The 22266-nt window shown below is 34.4% G+C and overlaps 1 protein-coding gene across 2 annotated transcripts in view; it reads left to right on the top strand.

Annotated features, from left to right (window-relative positions):
* CNTN5 (contactin 5) overlaps window positions 1–22266 on the top strand; it is a 1320702-nt gene that overhangs the window by 303656 nt on the left and 994780 nt on the right. Inside the window, exon 2 of one of the 2 annotated variants that reach the window (XM_023208001.2) lies at window positions 14454–14592. The exons of the other annotated variant lie outside the window; for it this stretch is intronic. The gene's annotated coding sequence lies outside the window, so the exon portion shown is untranslated. The remainder of the gene's footprint in view (window positions 1–14453; window positions 14593–22266) is intronic. 2 annotated transcript variants of the gene reach the window in all.

Here is a 22266-nt window from a genome sequence, read left to right on the forward strand (position 1 = left end):
AATATGTAATATAAAATACCTAGGTTGAAGACAACATATGTTCCTCTAAAAAATTATCTTGTCACTTACTTGCCTTTTGAATAGAGGCAAATTATATATCCTGTATGAGCCTTCAATTCTTTATATGTTAAAGAAAAAATGCTGACTTCTTTATGGGATTGTTGTAAATATTCAATAATAGTGTTTTACACAATGCATGACCTGCAAGAAAAACAATTTTTTCTCCGAATGGTAGTTAATAGTTTCTACTCTAATATCCTTCCTTTTCATTCAGCAGAATGCATTATAATATAGCCAGACAGTTAAGAAAATTGGTTCTATTCAGTCTCTCTATGCCAAATTGTATGGTATTGACAAATTATGTAGCCTTTCTGTATCTCTGTTTTGCATAAGATTGCCATAAGACAATTCAGATAGTGTATATGAAGTGCTTACAATATTCTGCAACATTTTTGTAAGTATTCAACAAATATTAGCCATTGATATATTCCAAAAAAATCCTACATGATAAATGAGAAGAAAAAAAGATTTAAGAGAAAATAAGTGACTTTTTTTCCCAGTTGCCTCAGCAAATAAATGGCCTAAACAGTTGGAAGCCTAGAGATGCAATTGCTGGTCTTCTATTAAAAAGTGAAGGAGACAAGATTTTCATGAAGGTACTCATTCTATTCATAGACTGGACAAAAACAGTGGTTTTAGTAGAATGAGCTAATATGTAAGAGACAAATGTAGAAAACCCAGAACTACCTGGCATTGCACTACACCCAGTTGTATATAGACAGATTAGCCTTTATCTCAGGTGACATCTCACGCAATCCACGATTTGAAGTTTTTGTTTGTTTGTTTGTTTGTTTGTTTGTTTGTTTCTGTCACTGCTATTTTCTCTAGGATAATAAGTTCAATGAATAGAAATCAAATAGCAATCAAATAGGCTTTGACAGTTATGATGTAAGATTGCACCAGTAAAATAATTTCACAGATGTAGGTCATGATTCAGGAATAAAAACAAATTATCTTGAAATATGTAAATCATTGTGACACATTTTTAGCTTGAATTATTTGTGCTTTCACACAGATTCTCACTTCTTTTGCTTATAAAGTTAGTGTTATTAATACATTTTTATTTGAATTTTTAATTTTCAGAACAAATGCCCATCTACTAACTTATTCTAGACTGAAGACTTTTTTATAGACAGCTGAAAATTTGCCAAAAATATACTAACATTGAAACAGCAGGGAAATTCTCACATAGGCAAAGAGAGGACAAAATTATTTACTTATGGTTTATGGGGACCCTATCTGTTCCAGTGAATTTAATTTACCACAGGAAAGATGCTCTGTATACAAAATAAAATATCCTTCTTTATCTCAAAGTGTACATTTAAAGGAATATTTTGTCTCCTTTACAAGAAGGATTAATTCACATAAAATTAATATTTAATAATGTTTTATTTCATGATTAAAATTCTGTTTAGCAAACTCCACTTAAACTGTGTATATAATAATCAAAACAACTGAACAGCAAATATTTATTCTAATGATTTGTAGCTGTAATAGTATATATTGTGCTTGCAAAAACTTTGCCATTAGTTTGTATTACTTTATCCTTAGTCATATCATAGACTTTATTGACCCAACAAGGAATTTACTGATGAAAGACATTCTAGGATGAGCATATCCTAGGCTACAAAGGAGGGAGAATTGTGAAGACTAGCTGCCTCTAAGGTATCTGGGACATGAGTCAGAAAGTTCAGACCTGAGATTTAAACTCATATTAGCCCAAAGGGGGTTGGTAAAAGGCGACATGTGAAGCTGTTTAGACGCACATAAACAAATTTCAATATCCCAGTAGCCAACAAATATTAATTAACATAATAATGACAGTTTTGAGGGTATGATATAGCTTCTGGGTGGCATAACATAATACTTAAAAAGTTATGCCACGTAATTTTGCTGAACAATAATTAATTCATTGCTAGCCCAAGTAAGATGTGTATACTGGTGTGTTATATTTTAAGGAACTGAAATATTTCAGCTATCCATATCTCACGACTATATAGATGCAGTTTGATGGAAAAAGTATGTTCTATTAGTCTACTACATGAAGCATTCTGAAATGCTGTTTCATTCGTTTTATGGATGTGCATATGCTATACCATGTACAGCTGAACATAGAGCTTCTCATTCCAAGTAACTACTTTCACTTGTTCAATAGTGACTATGTAAAGGCTGGTTTTATTTTCATCATTAAATAGTGAGAGATTTTACTGTCTAGACAAAGGAAAGAGAAAATGCATCTTTCTCTGGAGCAGGTGAAACCACCAGATTGAAAGGAATAATGCAAGCAGTTGATTGTCACACAGCAAGAGGAATGGGTTAATACGTAACCCTCATCCCAATCACTGCTGTTAAGTAACAGTGAGTGAGAGAATAGGGTAGGGAAAGGAGAAAGGGAGAGGAGAATAAGGAAAAGAAGAGAGGGAAGGCGAAAGAAGAGGAGGATGGGGAGGAGGTGCACATGTCTAATTAAAATATCCATAACACTTTAAGATGGATGCTATTGTAGGATGTGAAAAATATATAGTGGGAAGATAAAGAAGAAAGTAGCTTCAGAGAAAAAAATTTTTGTTGTATATGATAAACAGTGGGATATTGTAAAAATTGCAGATTCTTATTCAATAGGTCTGTGGGTGGGGGTGGGGGTTGAGATTATGTGTTGTTAACTAACAAGCTCCTAGGTAATGCTGGTGTTGCTTCTCTGCAGACCATACTTTAAGTAGCAATGTAATTAAGGGGAGAGAAGACATTGATATTTATTCTAGGCAGAGTGATGAATACACTCTAGTAGTCATGGAAGAATAAAAGCATTTGGTCTGGTTAGGAGCTCACTGACCATAAATAGTTCACTGAACTATCAGATAATGATTTAGAAAAAAAAAAAAAAATATTACAAATGACCTCAGGCTAAAGATTCTGAACATTATTTTGTGGGCAAAGGGAAGCCTACAAATGCTTCTGTTCCTAGTGTGCCACTGTAGGCTTGTTGGTAAGGAAACCACAAACATGTTGTAGTTTAAAGGGCAAGATGGAAATAGAGAAAGAAGAGTAGGAAAATCTGTAAGCAGACTTCAGCCGTTGCCAGAGTGAGGAAAGAACCAGGTTGAAGTTTAATATTGGAGATGGAAAAGAAAATTCCAGATTTGACACCTATTTCTGAGTCATCAACAGAATATAGTCAATTATTAGATGGAAATAGTTGGGATAAAAAAAATAAGTAATTGACAAGGAACATGACTTTATGTTTTGTGTTGTTTTATTTCGCTTTAGCCAAGAATGCATAGAAAAAAATAGATAATATTAAAAAGGTAAAATTATGGGATGGTATGAAAATAAAAAAATTAAGAGGCATATAGAAAGTCTATATGGGTATATTGAATAGACAAAGTTTTAGAATATAAATCCTGGAACGGGCCATTTATATTGAAAATTAGAAGGTGACAGAGATTGCATGTATTGAATATATATTGCAAGACAGTGCTTTTTTTCATAGAGTATTTCTTTTAATTAGAAAGCCACTGGTAACCGTAGCAAGAGTTGAATGATAGAAAGAAGAGACAATAGAATAACATAAATTATAGAGTCGATAGAATGATGCAAATTACAGAGAAGTAAATGGATCTGTGTGCCTCACGAGAATATGTGTATGTAAATACGGAAAGTGGCCATGGGAAGTAAAGCCCCTGATAGTTTTCTTTAATTTGGATGAAAAAGGTGGCATACTTTTTTTTATTTCTAGAGGAACCATTCCTGTTTTCTGATTACGCATGTGGGTAGCAGATGTCACTGGAAAAAATGTCTGCTAGATCTGCTCCAAGGCCAAGAGCATCGTTCTGTAGATTCTGATAAATTGGTTAGTAAATTATCATATCCAAGATGAAAGCCGATGATAACTACAAATCATAAGGCAATTGATGATGCCAGGAAGTTTGTCGACATTCAAATCCCTCGAGTCCCATCCCTCGAAAAAGCCATCTTCTTCTTGCTCCTTAGTTGTGGTGGCATTGTACCAATATCAAATCACAGTTTTTTAGAGGGGAAATGGGTATACTAAAATTGTCTATACATTTTTATAATAAATTCTAGAATTTCTTAAAATCTGAGAAATCATTTCAATGACAATTTTTTTTCTACAGTATATCTAGGTAATTATCTCTAAGACTCAAAGAGTTATGAAAATAAACATTTAGGTGTTGTATATGTCTCATATGTTTTAATAAGTTTTCAGGTGTATTTTGTTTTCAGTAGAAGACCCTTTGGTGGAGGATTGGGGGACAAATTTTAATTCAAGCCATTTTCTCCCAGGACATACATGCTAATGTATTTCAGAAAGCTGAACCATAATATTCTAAACACTTCAGTTAGTGTTCACTTTTGAAATTACTCTTTTGAACTGAGTCAAAAAAGAAAAGAAAAACCCTTTCATTTCGTTGACGTGAAGCAAATCTCTCTGCTTTAATTAAGAGCAATTGGAGGAAATAGTGATAACAGAAGCCCAGCTCTGAGCCGTGTATAACGAAATGATCGCAGGCTCTGGCTGCCAGCCAGGCTGCCAGGCTGTTTTTCATGGGTGTTACTCTACTGACAGTACCTTCCTGACATTTGTACCTTGACACCAGAAGTGCTAACAGCTGCGGTGCCAGTGGTAGAAAAGCAAGGAAGACCTTTTTCAGCTTTACTTGCTCTCAGATTTTCAGCACCCTAAGAGAATAAAGTCTGTTAAAACTGACTTCAGTCAGCTGTACCCTTTGCGAAGATTTTTGTGTCGGTGTCTGAAAAGCAGTTTTATTCCATGACATTGGGCTTAGGGGAGATGAGTTTTTCAAGACAGAAGACACATGTGGTAAATGCGTGACAAATGGCAGTAACAAAGTTGGGCTGGGAGTTCATGGTTTTATGAAATGAAATATTTCAACAACCAATTCTGTGCTCGGTTATTTGCTGCAGGCAGCCCTTTTGACCCTACACTGAGGAAGCCAAAAAGAACTATAGGAGAAAATTTCTAGTTATCTTGAAGTTGGATGGTATTCTTAACTAATAGTGACAGATGTAGCAATATGACTTCTAGTGCTTGCTGCTAATGGCAGAGCTTCAAGCTATCAGGAAATGAGAAAGGTCAGAAGACAAGTGCACATATGTGAGAAACGAGTTCAGATGATAAAGGGTGAGATGTGGTTTTGGGAAAAGCTCATTTTGGGAACTTTGCCAGTCTGTCTTGGTGGTTTCAAGGTGATTCTTGGCACATAAGTGTATCACTAACGTTTTGACATACTCTGGAGAATCAAGATCCTGAAAAGAATATAACACTGCTTAATATCAAGGAGCCACTGTGCACTGATAACTTGTTTCACACATTAATCTTATTTATGATTTTAGTGTTGCTACTGCTTTGATCTTAAAAATAGGAAAAATTTTTTAGCAAAACATAATTAATTTTCTAAACTTTAAAGGATATTTAAGAACCCTTCTACAATAATTAGCTTACTGTAAAAAAAGTCTATAAATAGTTCAATTGCTAATACTTTATAGCAGATGAGTTTTTTTACAAAAGAGTTTGTATTTTTAATTTTATAACAACTAGGTTGTCCCCACATGCACTTTACTGTCACCTCCATATTTCAGACAAATTTGGGCACATTCAGGGTGGTGTGGTCCTAGACTGAAAACTATTTCAAAATCCAAGTATAAAACTTTGTCTTTAATGACATTTCAAACATTTCATATACACAATGAAATGATTTTTAAACAGCATAAAAGCCCATAAATGTAAGAGAGATATCTTCTTAAATGTACATTATAAGTACTCTTTATCGAGAGAAATAAGTGGTCTATTGATAACTTTAAATAAAGCCAAAAAAGACAGAAGAAAGTCTGTAATTAAGCATAATTCAATCATTGTGGCCATTTAATTCTGTTGTTTTCATGTATAATCTGACATCCAGAGAAGTTAAGGAAAGTATGTGATTTTATGCAGCTAATTAATGATTAGAATTCAGTATGCCAACTCCCAATCCTGGGGTTCTTTATAGAGCAACATCCCTGGACATGTTCAGAAAGCAAAAATATCAGAATATTTTTTCTTTCAGCACTAATGCTGTGATTCGTGTCAAAATAAAAACTTCAGCAGAAGAAATAAAGATAAATTGATTTAACGTGATGGCATCACATCATAATAATTTCAAAACCTTTTGAGAATTATTATTATTATTAATTTTTTTGCAATTAACTCTCCAATCGGCAATTGCAGAGAGTGGAGCATCATCCAAAATGTCTACAGGGAAGTCTGCATATTTTTTTCATTCCATTGCTAATGAGCCATTTCCACCTGACTTCTGCTCCCACTACTCCCCTCTGAAGAACCAGCTGTCAGTTTCCACAGCTGAGCGGGTTTGGTACCAGACAGGTGGCAGCAGGGTGGGGAAGAAATTTTGTCAGTGGGATGTAGTTAATCTGGAATTAAGATGATGCACCCGGTATCATTAAACATTGACTCCCTATCATGAATGGTTCACTACAAGACAATCAACACTTAAATTAAAAGTTAAGGTTTCAAATATCCTTGAAAAGACAAATATGAACATTTGGTATTAACTGAAAATCTGCAGTCTTGTACACATTAGATCGATGAAGTCCATTTACAGATGACAGAATTTTATATTCTGTTTATAGAAAAGGTGAGTTGGATAGTGCTATTCCAAAGTCTATCATTCACTCGCTCTGTAAACTTTTTTATGCTATAGACTCTGTGGGGTAATAAACAAAACAAAACAAAAAACTATCTTGACATCAGTAGCACTGGGTTGAAGCTTAAATGAGTTCATATATTCGGAAGCATTTTGTAAACTGACACTTAATATGTGTGTAAGTATGGAATCTACTGTTATCAGTATTTACTTCATGGATTATTTTTAACTCTCACAAAAACCTAGAAAACGTCTTAAATGTGTCAAATGATACCACCAGTCACAGGACTCAACTGATCTCCCTGGCCACATGACAACTGCCCATTGGTGCTTGATTCAGTTCTTATTTTTCTTCAGGTGGAAGTCACCTCCCCACAAAAGCCATCCCTGAATGCTCAGTAATGGGCTGGATGACCTTCCTGTGATTCCATAGCACCCGAGCTGACCCTTAATATAGCACTTACCACACAACATTGGAATTGGCTATTCACCAGTCTCATTCTCCCACTGGACCGTAATATTTATGCTAAGAGACCTTATCTTGTTCACTTTTGAATTTCCAGTAACTGGTGTTGTGTATATCACATAATAGAGACTCAATAAAAATTATATACATTATTGAAGTCAATTAGTTTCAACTATACAAAGTACAAAGTACAGTATATAATTTTTTTCAATTTATGTAAATTTAAAAAGTTTTAAATTTGATTTAAAATCAAATTTATTTGATTTGCAATTTGAATATCTAGACATTTATTTGATTTGCAATTTGAACCATCATTCGGGTTTCATCATGAAGAAAACCTTCAAATAGAATGACAGTGGAATGCAGGGAGACCAATTCAATGGTGAATGCAGAAAAGATGCTCATTCAAACAAGAGTGGGAGTGGAAATGGAGAAGAAACAGACCTGAGACATACACAGAGGTCAAATAAACATGATTTGATAAATAATTAAATTCATGGATGAGGAAGAATGAGATGTCAGAAATGGCTTTAGCATTCCTGTAATCCCAGCATTATGGGAGGTGGAGGCTGGCGGATCACTTGAGGTCAGGAGTTCAAGACCAGTCTGGCCAACACAGTGAAACACTGTGTCTACTAAAAATACAAAAAAATATCCAGGCGTGGAGGCAGGCACCTGTAGTCCCATAGTCCCAGCCACTCATGGTGGGACTGAGGTGGGAGTATTGCTTGAACCAGGAGACAGAGTTTGCAGTGAGCTGAGATTACACCATTGCACTCTAGCCTGGGCAACAGAGCAAGACTCTTTCTCAAATAAATAAATAAGTAACTTTAGGATTTATGGTTTCTACAGCTAGGAAGATGATGAAAGTATTGACTGGGATCGAGAATACTGGAAGATGAGATGATTATTGTTACCGTTGCTGTTGGAAGGGGTAATGAAAGGAAGCAGGCATAGTTCCTAGTTTCAGTTTTACACATGTAATTTTGTTGTGACTTTGAGGAATCCAAGGGAAAAAAAGAGACATAAATTTGGAAGATTTTTGTGTATAGGTGGTATATTGAAGCCATGAATTGCCTAGGAAGTGTTTAGAGTAGGAATTAAAGAAAGCCAGAATCAAATATTGAGGAATTCAACAGTTAAGAAAGTTCTAAGGCACAGAAAAAGAAAAGCGAAATATTGAGAATGAAAGGTATATAACAAAGAGAAAGGAAAAAGCATGATGTACAAAACGGAGGGGAGTAAGTACAGATACCTTTTTTTTTGTTCAATATAGTTGTATTGTTTAAGAATAAAATAGGGCAAATGTTGAAAGGGGATATAAGGTTAAGACAGTATGGTGGCTAATTTTCTGTGTTAACTTGACTGGGCCATGGGCTCCCCAGACATTGGGTCAAACGTTTTTCTGGGTGTGTCTGTGAGAGTGTTTCTTGATGAGGTGAAAATTTCAGTCAGTTAACCATGTCAAGTAGACGGCTCTCCCTAGTGAGAGTGGGCCCCATCCAATCAGTTCAAGTCTTGAATAGAACACAAGGGTGACCCACCTGTGTGAGTAAGAGGTAATGTCTTCTGTCTGCCAGTTTTTGATCTGTTTTGATCTGGGACATTGCTTGTTTTTTTCCTTCCTTCGGATTTGAAACATCAGCTTTTGCTGTGTTTTGATGCTGCCAGCCTTTGGACTGGAACTACGTTTTTGGCTGTCCTAACCCTTCAGTTTGCCAACTGCACATCTTGGGACTTGTCAGCTCCCATAATCACATAAACTAATTCCAATTGCATACACACACACATATGCACACACAACACACACACACACACACACACACACACACACATCCTACTGGTTCTGTTTCTCTGGAGAACACTGACTAATACAGAAAGGATATATATATATATATATACATACATACATACACACACATACACACAGATAGAGAGGACTTAAATGTATTCAATACTGTTTTTAACATATTTTAATGTATTTAAGTACTGTTAAAAATAATCCCATTCATTAGGCTTCTGGGTAGTGGTATGTAATAAAACCAGTATATCCTGTGATCATATGTCCATTGATGTACTTCCTTTGATGTTAAGTGTGGCCATTGGTTCTATGTAATGTTATCCACGTTCTGTGTCAGTGGATCAAAGACTTAGTTACTTCTTGGAGAGTGCTGCTAGCTGAAGAGATGTGGGCAAGAAAGGGAAACCCACACCTAAGATATGCTTTGATCCTACTCAAAAGGTATTCCTTCCACCTTGATTGATTGAGTAGAACCAATAGTATCATATTGGTGAAGGGTAGTGGGTAATCTCAATGTAGTGCTCAGTTGCTGGAAGGTTGAGATTTCTACAGAGGTAGCAGGTAGATCATCTTTTGTTGAATGAGGATTCATGTTTTTGGCACCATGCATAACCTCCGTCTCTGCCAACGTGGCCACATTGTCAATGTGTCAGTGTGCTTATGCTACAATGTGCTCATACTACAATGGCTGATGAAAGAGACTGGTTTTAGTTTGCCAAGCCATTCTGTGTACTGGTTTCTTTAGCACCTCTTCCTTAGTGAATTGTAGAGTGTCCATAAACTTTTATGTCTATTCCCCAGAATTCCTTGTCCCCAGTTGTATTAGTTTTCTAGGGCTGCCATAAAATAGAACATCACAGACTGGGTGGCTTAAATGACAGAAAATGTTCTCATAATTCTGGAGACTAGAAGTTCAATATGAAGGTTGCACCAGGCTTGGTCTCTTGTGAGGCCTCTCCCACAGCTTGCAGATGGCTGCCTTACTCCTGTCTTCATGTGATCACCACACTGCTTGCACGTGTTTCTGGTGTCTCCTTGTGTACCCAAATTTCCTTTTCTTATAAGAGCACCAATGATGTATCACTTAGTGTTGGACAATACATTTAATAAGGTAATTTGTAGCAAGTTTCAGAAGTAGAAAGAACACAAAAAATTATTGGGAAAACTTTTTTAAAATCTCATATCTAAACCAGGATTTTAACATGAATAGAAGCTCTTCAGGTGGACAACGGTGGGAAGTAGTCATTTGAAGCACAGGGAACAGTGTTGAATACTGTCTTGAAGTTACTATGTTGTTGATAAAAATTAATTATCAATTTAAGGTTTAATTACAAGGTTTTATTTCATGTTAATTTTAAATATTTGTTTTTCTGGTCAATAATACAATAAAAATAGAAAATTACAGGCAGAGTCTCTTCAAGACGGCCACCCTAGGATAAGGGACAAATTTTTGTATCCCAGCCTAATAAAAAGAGAAATGAGATAAACTCTAAAAAGAAGATACAGACATTGGTGATGATTTGAAATAGAGGAAGTTATGACTGTAAAAAAGAAAATAAGAATATCAGCTGATTACATGGCTTTTTCAATTTTAGGCTATTTTTCCATCTGTAAAGTAAAATTCATGCTAGCTTAAAAAATCACAGCAAAACAATAAAAGATAAATGTATGTTGACCTATGGTGTATGAAGCAAGGTTGTGAAATAACAAGACAACTTACTTTATTTTTCAGTAAGTCTCCTATGATTACTTATTTAGATTTGATCTAGTTTTCAAAGAAATGGAGAGAAAAATATAGGTTGGCAAAGGTCATTGTTTTTCATAAAGCGCAACTTGAGGAATAACAACTAACATATGTAAAACTTTCAGTTTAGGAATAATTTTCTCATCTATTATTCTTAAGACTTCTATTATAATTCCTTGAGTAGACATAGGATCTGACATCATTACTCCCAGAAATGGCAAATAAGTTTTTAAGATCTGAACATAAGTATATGGTAGAAACCTAAAGAAATCTGATTCTGACTGCAGATGAAGTAGTCTCATCATCACAACATACTGTCTTTTCTTTTTTTAATTTAATTTAATTTTATTATAGTTTATGTTCTAGGGTACACGTGCACAATGTGTAGGTTTGTTACATATGTATACATGTGCCATGTTAGTGTGCTGCACCCATTAACTCGTCATTTACATTAGGTATATCACCCAGTGCTAGCCTTCCCCCCTCCCCCAACCCCATAACAGGCCCGGTGTGTGATATTCCCCTTCCTGTGTCCAAGTGATCTCATTATTCAGTTCCCACCTACAAGTGAGAACACGCAGTGTTTGGTTTTCTGTTGTTGCAATAGTTTGCTGAGAATGATGGTTTCCAACTGCATCCATGTCCCTACAAAAGGACACAAACTCATCCTTTTTTTATGGCTGCATAGTATTCCATGGTGTATATGTGCCACATTTTCTTAATCCAGTCTGTCATTGATGGACATTTGGGTTGGTTCCAAGTCTTTGCTATTGTGAATAGTGCCACAATAAACATACGTGTGCATGTGTCTTTATAGCAGCATCCTTTGGGTATATATAATCCTTTGGGTATATATTCAGTAATGGGATGGCTGGGTCAAATGGCATTTCTGGTTCTAGATCCTTGAGGAATTGCCACACTGTCTTCCACAATGGTTGAATTAGTTTACAATCCCACCAACAGTGTAAAAGTGTTCCTATTTCTCCACATCCTCTCCAGCACCTGTTGTTTTCTGACTTTTTAATGATCACCATTCTAACTGGTGTGAGATGGTATCTCATTGTGGTTTTGATTTGCATTTCTCTGATGGCTAGTGATGATGAGCATTTTTTCATGTGTCTGTTGGCTGCATAGATGTTTTCTTTTGAGAAGTGTCTGTTAATGTCCTTTTGCCCACTCTTTGATGGGTTTTTTTTTTTTTTTTTCTTATAAATTTGTTTGAGTTCTTTGTCAGATGAGTAGATTGCAAAAATTTTCTCCCATTCTCTAGGTCGCCTGTTCATTCTGATGTTAGTTTCTTTTGCTGTGCAGAAGTTCTTTAGTTTAATTAGATCCCATTTGTCAATTTTGGCTTTTGTTGCCATTGCTTTTGGTGTTTTAGACATGAAGTCCTTGCCCATGCCTATGTCCTGAATGGTATTGCCTAGGTTTTCTTCTATGGTTTTTATGGTTTAAGGTCTAACATTTAAGTCTCTAATCCATCTCGAATTAATTTTTGTATAAGGTGTAAGGAAGCGATCCAGTTTCAGATTTCTACTTATGGCTAGCCAGTTTTCCCAGAACCATTTATTAAATAGGGAATCCTTTCCCCATTTCTTGTTTTTGTCAGGTTTGTCAAAGATCAGATAGTTGTAGATGTGTGGTATTATTTCTGAGGGCCCTGTTCTGTTCCATTGGTCTATATCTCTGTTTTGGTACCAGTACCATGCTGTTTTGGGTACTGTAGCCTTGTAGTATAGTTTGAGTTAGGTAGCATGATGCCTCCAGCTTTGTTGTTTTGACTTACGATTGACTTGGCAATGCAGGCTCTTTTTTGGTTCCATATGAACTTGAAAGTAGCTTTTTCCAATTCTGTGAAGAAACACATTGGCAACTTGATGACTGTCTTAAAGATAAGCATGAGTTTATTCCAGAGACAAAACGAAAAAGCTTTGCTTCTGAGAAGCAAACTTGAGGAAGGAATTTGAAAATAACAACCATCACCACAACAACAGTGTTCATTATAATTTTTTTTCTTTTGCTATGTTAGTTCATAATGCAATGTGAAAATAACTAATGATACTTCTTATTTATTCAATATGTGCTGGACATGTTGGTAAGCTTTTTATGTGTATTATCTCATTTAATGTTCTCAATATTTCCATATTGTAGGGAAAAATGGTGCACTGTATAATTGCTAAGAAGTAATGACAGTAAAAAGAACACAAAAACCTGACTTCCAAAAAAATCCATCTTAATGACAGTCCAAGATGAAAAAAAAAAATAACTTGTCAAATCCTAAAATAAAGACTTGCTTTTTGCTTAAGTAACTATCATTCCACCTAAGTTTGTAAACCTCAATAAAATGCCTGACTTTTTTAGTTTTTAATTTTGTGCACTAAGGCATAAAGCAGATATGTAAAATTATTACAATATTAAGAAAATAATGAAGGGAGAAGAAAAAAGGAAGGTGGACAAAAGCAAGGGAAAGAGGAAGGGAGGAAGAGACAGAAGGAGGAAACAAGGAAGACAAAAAGTTCTTCCTGTTCACAACTTGTATACTACAATAATATCTATAATTTAGACTTGATATCAGAAATGCAAGCTGAGATTAAAGGAAATCTTAGGTTGACATGTTTAAAATTGCTGATATTTCACTACTTTTTTTTTTTTTAACAAAAATGTCAATTTCCTGAAGTTCCAAATAATATAAATAGAAATCATAAAGGTCAATACCCTTTGGTAGTGACAACTACAAGCAATCGAAATACTTTTTCTCAATCTGATCATGAAATATGTACCTTAGGTTTCCCTGGACTCTTGGTAGTATATTAACATGGAATCTCAGTTGACGGCCTTCAATCACTCTGAAGTCATCAATCTAAAGTTTAAAACTTGTATTCCTTACTCACCTTGATTATGTCAATAAACATAAATGCTCCATAAATATTCTGGAAATATTATTAAAGAGAAAAACAGTAAAATAATTTTCATCACTAAATTTTTAGTTTGATATGAGAATGGCAAGTATAGGAAGATGGTATAAAACTGCTGAAAACTGTAAGAAATATGTTATTAGATTCCTATTTGAAATATATGTATGGGTAGCTATGCTATGTTTTCGATGCTAAAACATCAATAAATCTATCAAAGATTAAATTTAATAGAAATATAAATTTCATTGTATGGAGAATTTCATTAAACAGTGAACTTCATTAGAAATAAAGAGAATAGAGGTGGCCCCATTCATGTAAATTTCCTTCAGGTCACCGGGGAATATGCACCAGCATAATTCTCAAACTTATTTTAAAAAGTAAATCACATATAAGCTTTTAAGAAAAGTGCATATTGTAAATTCTTAAATAAAATAGATAATAAATTTAACATTGCAAATGCTAGGAATAGTATAGAATTTTCATATGATTATCTTATAAAAATTAAGAAAAGCCAGGAATGCAGGTATAAGTTAGTGTGTTAAATATTTTAAGCTATTGTAACCCATGAATTATAAAGGAAAACAATGCATCTGAAAAAGCAACTATATAAATATACCTAATTAGAAGCTGTAAGTATTTGTTTGTATGGGTAAAAGGTATAGTGCTTGTACGTATAACTAAATAGAACATTGATATAAAGTATTTAATAAGAAGCATGGGTATTGGTCAAGCAAAGTTGGAAAAAGGATCATTTGTAATCACAATACTATATATTCTTTCTTAACAGGTGTCTTTAAAGGATTGCCATTTAATGCTATTCAAGATCTACTAAGCATCATTTTTGCATGACTACTGCAAAAGGATTACTTTACAAAAACCAGTTCCTTTGTCAAGAGCATACTTTGGACCCTGTTTTCAGAAAGCAGGTACGGTTCATCTTTATTAAAATGCCTATAAAATTGAAAGAAATGTTGAAAAAAAAATAAGATCCATACATATCCTTAATGGAGCTCCTAATAACAACTGTTGAATATGCTAAAGCTTAATATGTTATTTTCTCAAATTAAGTGATTTTTCTTTGAATTGAAAACACCTTGATTGTGTCAGTAACATAAATGCCCTATAAATATTCTGCAAATATTATTAAAAGTGAAACAAGGTAAAATATTTGTCCTTACTAATTGTTTAGTTTGATACGAGGATGGCAAGTAAACGAATGTGTTATAAAATTGCTGAAAGCAGTAAGGAAAACAATACTCAGATATAGCCTCCTGTTTCATGATATCTTTCTCAACTGACATGTATAATGTGCTAGTGGATGGCTTTTGTGCTTTTTTATGTGCTTGAATTTTAAGGCAATGCTTATGTTAAATAAGTAGGAAGTCATGGGTGGAGAGAGGTAGAGTCATTCCCACAAGGAAAGGCGATCTCCTGAAGGAAGATGGCTTTTATGCAGTTTGCACAGCAGTTCCTCATTCTTATATATTTACATAACCAATAGAAATTACTAAAGAGTGATTACACTTATTTTGAGTAAAACTGAGCATTGTGTAAATAATAATCCTTTAAAAGGAATACTCTAAAATACTTTGAAATACATCATTAGACATTTGTTATTTATGACTAAGTGGTACCAGTAGACTATCCTGAATTAAATCCATTGTGTGCTACTTAACTACAATACTTCTGATGTACTTTTTAAATAATCAGTCAAGAAGGTCAGTACACTATGACTCTAGAATGATTATCTTAATCTGCTTATTTATAAAATGTTGACAATGTGTACCCAATTTCAAGACTGTCACATGTTTATCCTTTAATTTGTTAGGTTAATCCAGGTTAATTGATTCAAAATAGGAGAGGAGTTTTCTCATCCTACTCTATGCTTTCAGTACCTTCAAGCTTGAAAATTAGCATTAAAGAAGAGAAGTTACTAAATGTGGGTGTGAGAGAGGTTCTTTTGGAAGGTGTAGGAGTCTAAAGTTTTACCATGGTATTTGATTTTACTTTCTACTAGCCACACTCAAATTTTGGCAGCTCATTGCAGAAAATGTTACATTCCATGTGTCTTTTATTCATTTCATTAAATCATGCCAGTCTGTCATTTCGATTGCAGGCCCTAACTGTACCAGGTATCTCTAAATTAACCTTGTGAAGAAAAGCAACCACATTAAAAAAACGTAAACAGAAAGTATAAAGAAAGGGAAGGGGAAGTATCTAACAGTGAAACCAGAAATCATGGGAAAAAATTGAGTTCCATATAAATTAATCCATTGCTATTTTCTAACATTAGCCAGATTGTAAGCCAAATTTTGCCATCAAAGTTCTGTTTGTTACAATAAGAATGATTTAAGAATAGGTTACATGCACAAAATAATAATAATAATCTGTATTCTGTCTGTAAATGTAAACATCTTGGAAGCTGTTATTTCCTATTTATAAAGCATTTTGTTCTTAACTCATAATCGTGGACACACATTAACAAATCAAACTCTAAATTTTGTTTTACATCTGAGATATCTGTGAACACTAGAGATAAATTAAATCTAAGCACTTTAATTGAATTTAGTAATGTTAGAAACAAGTTGTTTATGATGCTTGTGACATTCAAAGAAAGACAACCAAACCACTGAACACATCACAGCAGCTGTATGTAAGAGGGTTACAGATCTAATGCTCACTTCCAGATGAATATGCAGATGAATATGCAGATGGTGGATATGCAATTTGAATTTATACTGGACACATCAGCAGATGGAAGTAGAATAGAGTAAATGTCTTGGACACCTGTGAACTGGTGCATTCTATCAATTACCAACGAATTGTATTAAATTCATGTAGTTCAACAGAAGTCTAATTAATTTTTTAGAAGAGGCTCTTTGTCAATCTATTAATAAATTCAGGTTTCAAGTTGAGGTTGTAGAGTGTGTTTAACTACACAGAGAACCTGTAGAATCAGGTTTGGCAGAGCAAAGTGCACTCTTATTATGTCATTTTTGTTTTGCTCCTTCCAACGAATTGAAAAGCATATTGGTAGAATAGGAAGCAATTGAAACAAATGAGACAAACTGAGCACTCCAAAAAGACGTAAGTGAATTAGAATTGATGAATCTGATGAGAGTAGATTCCAGTGTCACTTTAAATGAAACGCCATTTCATTCATATACTTGCACCTAATCTGTCACTGTAACAACTGAAAACATTCAGCTGCAAAACTGACAGTTTCATCTTGACATAACCAACTCAATTCCTGCCATAATAAGAGGCAATATATATTAAAAGGGGTCCTGAGTTCAGCCTTTGAGAATGCAATGTTTCACTCAATAACTTATAGAACTCATCCAGGAGACACTGGCTCAGCTCCAAGAGGAAGAGCTTTATTTCATTAGAGAAGAGTCTGAGTGGCTCTAGGTTTATAGATTTTTAGCATTGCCAGGATTCTCATCACCTCATGAAAGGAAACCTCTAAGTATCAATGTATGCATCTCTTAGAGAGTATTACAGTTGATAAGAAAAGAGTAGAATATGCTCTGAATTTCAAAAACAGGAAATCTAATTTTCGTCTCTAAAGCTCTTGACAATTGCATAGAAACTTGAAAAGAAAAACTTTTCATATTAGTTGCTACATAAGTATTGTGTAAATTAACAGTGCTACTACTTGCTAAAGTGTTTATAGTGTGGCCAGAATTGACAAAATAATGAAGGAAGGTGGATGGAGACAGTTTTGACAGAATCCTTGAAAGAATTTCCTAGCCATTAGAGTGTCCACAGAAATCTTTCAAGGGTCATGTGTCCAGATGAATGAAAAGTGTAATTTCTTATCATCAGGAAGGGAGATGGAACAGTTCCACACAAAATTGTTATTCAACAGTAAAATCTTTGAGGTGGTTGTTATAGACATCTGTGGTTTACCATTTGTAAAAATTGGTTATTTATTTTAACCATACTTATAGTTTTTTGTCTTTTAGAAAATATTGTTTTGAAATATTTTATAGGAAAATTTGTTATATGAAGTATAAAAATGCCTAGTCCACAGGTTGAAAACATGCAAACACTTTCGTTAATATGAATGTATGCAAAACACCTCATATATGATACTTGCTCAGCAAATATTAACCTTTATTTAATATTTCTATTGTGGAAATAACTCATGGAAACAGAGGAAATATTTATTTTCTGGAATAAGTTTTGAGAAAAAGAAAATTTCCATCCACCTCTGCTTACATACAAACAATGGAACTATTAGTCTCAATGCTTAGTCACCAGAACAGCTCAAGGCTATACCACAACATAAGAAAGGCTCTATCGCTTCGTGATGGGCCTGAAATTCAGTTCGTCTCTCTGCACTAAGCTTAGTATACACAGTGAATCCCAGACAGACAAATTCTTAACTAGATACAGACTTCTGCTTAGAAACTGTCACATTTGCTGAATGTATTGAGACAATTCTGACAAATGGAAAGATTATAGGCTTTGAAATAAGTTAAAACTAGGATTGACTCTCTGCTGTAATATTTGCTAAGTGAAGAACTTGGCTGTATCTCAATTTTTATAAACCTCAACTTTCATTTGACTATAAAAAGTGAATACTATCTCATTTTTGTAAGGGTGCAAAAAGTTCACACAAAATCTATCTTATCTATATCTGTACATATACAAGCAGTGACACACACACACACACACACACACACACTCTTATATTTAAAACTCGGCATCTGAAAAGTGTTTAGCAGATGGTTATTATTGTGATAGAGTGAGTAACATACATTTTTAACCACTGAGTGGACTGAAACTTACTGAAAGTCTTGTAAGACTTAAAAAAATCAAAGGGGGGAAAGAAGTACATCAGGAAAGAAGGGAAGAAAGGAGGAAAGAAGGAAACAAAAGAAAGCAGGAAAGAAGGGAGGGAGGGGAGGGAGGAGGGAGTCAAGGAGGAAGCGAGGGAGGAAAGGGAGAAGGAAGGGAAGGAAGGAGGAAGAAAGGAGGGAGGCAAGGAGAGAGAGAGAGAGATCCAAGGGGGAAGAGAGGGAAGGAAAGAGGGAGTAAGGGAAAGGAAGGGAAGAAAATATAGATTTAGCCTTTTGGGCATTCGTATTTGCATTCTGGGGCTCTTGGGGGGGTTATAAGACTAACATAGAAAAATGATACATTCCTATCGATCTGTCATAAATGATTAGAAAATGGAATAAAAAGAGATCTCATGCATAATGGAAATAATGATAGTGTAGTATTGTGCTGGATTTTGGGTTAGTACATAGCATTCTTTCCTAATTCTTGTGCTCTCCAGAATATTAGAAGGCCAGAGAGTCTGATAACTGCATTTCTCAAAACACCTGTCAGCAGGACACATGATTAGGTGCCACTCAATGGGAGATGTACAAGAGATAGGGAAAATGTAAGAGAAACAGAAGTCCTATCATTTTCCTTCCAGCCACAGTGGCCTCAGGTGCATTTTTTAGTATCATATGCCTCAGTGCTGGAAGCCACGCTAATTGCTGGTAGTTTTACAGTCCTGCAATGGCCTACTATTTGAAAACTCGCAGTCATTTTAAGATTTAGCAGTGGTCTTTCCCATCATTTGTTTCTTCAGCTCTTCTAAAAGTTTAAAATAAGTTGACATCTAAATTTCTTTTTAATTAAAATACCTTAAATTTTATTTTTATTTTTCTGACCTAAACTTGATAAAGGAGATGCCTAAAAATAAACATACACACACGTGCACACACACACACAAATATATATATATATATATATGCCTATGGAGATGCATAAAAATGGAGCGATATATTGTGTTCGTAGATGGGAAGACTCGATTTTCAAGAGTGTTAATCTTCCCTCAATTGGTTTTATTTTGGTCTAACTTCAAAAAGTTAATTTAGCAAAATAAGATAGTGTGTTTTGGGGGTAGAGTGGAGCCTTGAAGTAACCTTTGGAAGATACTAGAAAGCTCAGAGAACACTTTATGCCTCTATGAAAACTTGATATACAAGTAATGTGATACTAAAGACTAGTGGAGAAAGAATGGACTATGCTATAAATTGTGCTAGTAAAATATATTACTCATCAAAAATTAAAATAAGACCTCTCAGAATGCCATATAATAAATAAATTAATAACTATAGATAGATGTAAGACTTAAAAGGTAGAACTTTAAATTTTAGAAAGAAGAAATTGGTAATAATTTAATTACCTCATCATACAGAAAGGTATTTTAGACCCACAAAAAGCAGTTAACAAAATGACAGAGGTGACTATAGTGGAAAATAAATGAAAAAGAAAACACAATTGTGACAAAACACCTTAGTGCCTAAACTTTTAATAACTCTCTTTTACCTGTAACACAATAATAAAAGAAAAGATTTAGCAATCCTTACTTTTACATATCTGCAGTAGATCAACTTTCCAAGTTTAAAGTTTATTGTTGTAGTAAATTGCAATGTTGTATTTAATTTTTTAACTCTTCCTGTCTCTGCACATTCAGTGTCTGACTTTCTAGCTCTTCTTAATAAAGGAATAAAATATACATACTTGATTCTTGACTTTGGGTTTAGCCATGTGACCTGTTTCGATCAACTGAATTAACAAAAGGAATAGTATACTAGCTGTGAGGTCAGGCCTTAAGACATAATGCGTATTTCCACGAGCCATGTTGCTCTTTTTTCATCATCAAGAGAATAAGGAAAAAAAAAAAAAAAAGAGATGTGTGGAATAGAGTCATCCCAGATGAAACATCCCAGCCAAATCCAACCATAATCAGCTGACCTTCAGCCACTCAAGTTGAGCTAATGATAATAAATTACTGTTGTTTTAAAACATAAAGTTTTGGGGTGATTTTTTATGTAGCAATAGCTAACTGATAGAACTATTATTCGCAAAATAATTTATATTCAACTAATTTTTGACAACTCATTATCCCTAAATACGCATTTTACTTTTCTTCACTACTTTATCTGTTTATATTTTAACCCTATCTGGCATGCCTTATGCTCCCAATTATTCCACTTGTCATGTTAAAATTAAGATCAAATCCTACTATTTCCACAATATCTGAGTCTCATCTTATATGAAATAAGATAGCATCAATATTTGTTCTTCTGCTTTTATTTTCTTTTTTTTGAGACGGAGTCTCACTCTGTCCCTCGGGCTGGAGTGCAGTGGCCGGATCTCAGCTCACTGCAAGCTCCGCCTCCCGGGTTTACGCCATTCTCCTGCCTCAGCCTCCGGAGTAGCTGGGACTACAGGCGCCCGCCGCCTCGCCCGGCTAGTTTTTTGTATTTTTTAGTAGAGACGGGGTTTCACCGTGTTAGCCAGGATGGTCTCGATCTCCTGACCTCGTGATCCGCCCATCTCGGCCTCCCAAAGTGCTGGGATTACAGGCTTGAGCCACCGTGCCCCGCTGCTTTTATTTTCTATACAATATTTTTAAAGCTCAGTACTGTGTCTTATAGCAATCTGTTCCCCCATAATATCTTCCACATAGTGCATTTTAAACTAATATTTGAAGAATAAATAACATAGGTAACAGTTGATATGGCTGATATTTACAGTTACAAATACAGATTTTTATATCGTATACATATGCCTGTTTTATTTACAAATTATTTCTCCAGATTGAAGTTTTTCTTTTACTCTATTATGGTGTACAACAATTAAGGGAAAGAGAGAGTTAAATGTAAATAAAGAGAATTGGCAACCACGCCTCTACAAATGTTAGGTAATCTTCAAGTGATGATCTATTATCCTCAGTGACAAGATGTCAAAATTAGGAAGTAGAAAACCCCTGCAGCTAATGTATGGTAAATTAATTAGTCTATTAGTATCCAAGATTACACTCTAAGTGTTTTCCAAGTGTCAGTATTTACCTTACTGAATTTTAAGAGGCTAGTCAGAGGTTCAAATATTGGGACATTATTTCATGAATAGTATAATTCACTTGGCACAACAGTATTTCTTTTTCCTTTGGAAATACAGTTAAAATATCTATATTTTCATGCTTCATAATTTAGAATTTGGTACCTATATATGCTTTTTAGTGAAGATTTCATGTGTCAAAAGCATAATAAATTGTCCAAAAAACTTCCCTGGTAGTTTTTAAATTGCACATTGTGGCACCAGATCAGTGTTTAGTCGTCTATTTTATTACCATGATTGCAAATGTCATTTGTAAAAAGTTCTATGCTTTTATTTTAATGCCACATTTGGCAAGCTGGTACGTTTACTATTCAAACAATTTTTTTTCCCTAATTTTCTTCTGCTATGTTGAAAATGGGAAAAATGAAACACATTTTTGGATCACCCGTGATTTAGGTGACTTTTGGGGCTACACTTACACATACGATAAAACAGATAGGTTCCAGGGAAATAAGCTTAAAATTTGTAGTAGCTTATACCTATAAATTCTCGTGTGTTCTTTTTGCTTTATAGAATGGGGAAAATCTGCAACAGTTAGTGTGACCACAGCTTCATAGACTTAATCTACAAACGACATCCATATTATACTGAATATTTCCTGCTATCTCTATGCTTCTCAAATAGGTTGATTACTTAAAATCTATTAAAGTAAACCTATTAAACCTATTAAAAATTTAATTAATTTTACA

This window comes from Piliocolobus tephrosceles, chromosome 13 (assembly GCF_002776525.5).
Source record: "Piliocolobus tephrosceles isolate RC106 chromosome 13, ASM277652v3, whole genome shotgun sequence".
Lineage (NCBI taxonomy): Eukaryota > Metazoa > Chordata > Mammalia > Primates > Cercopithecidae > Piliocolobus > Piliocolobus tephrosceles.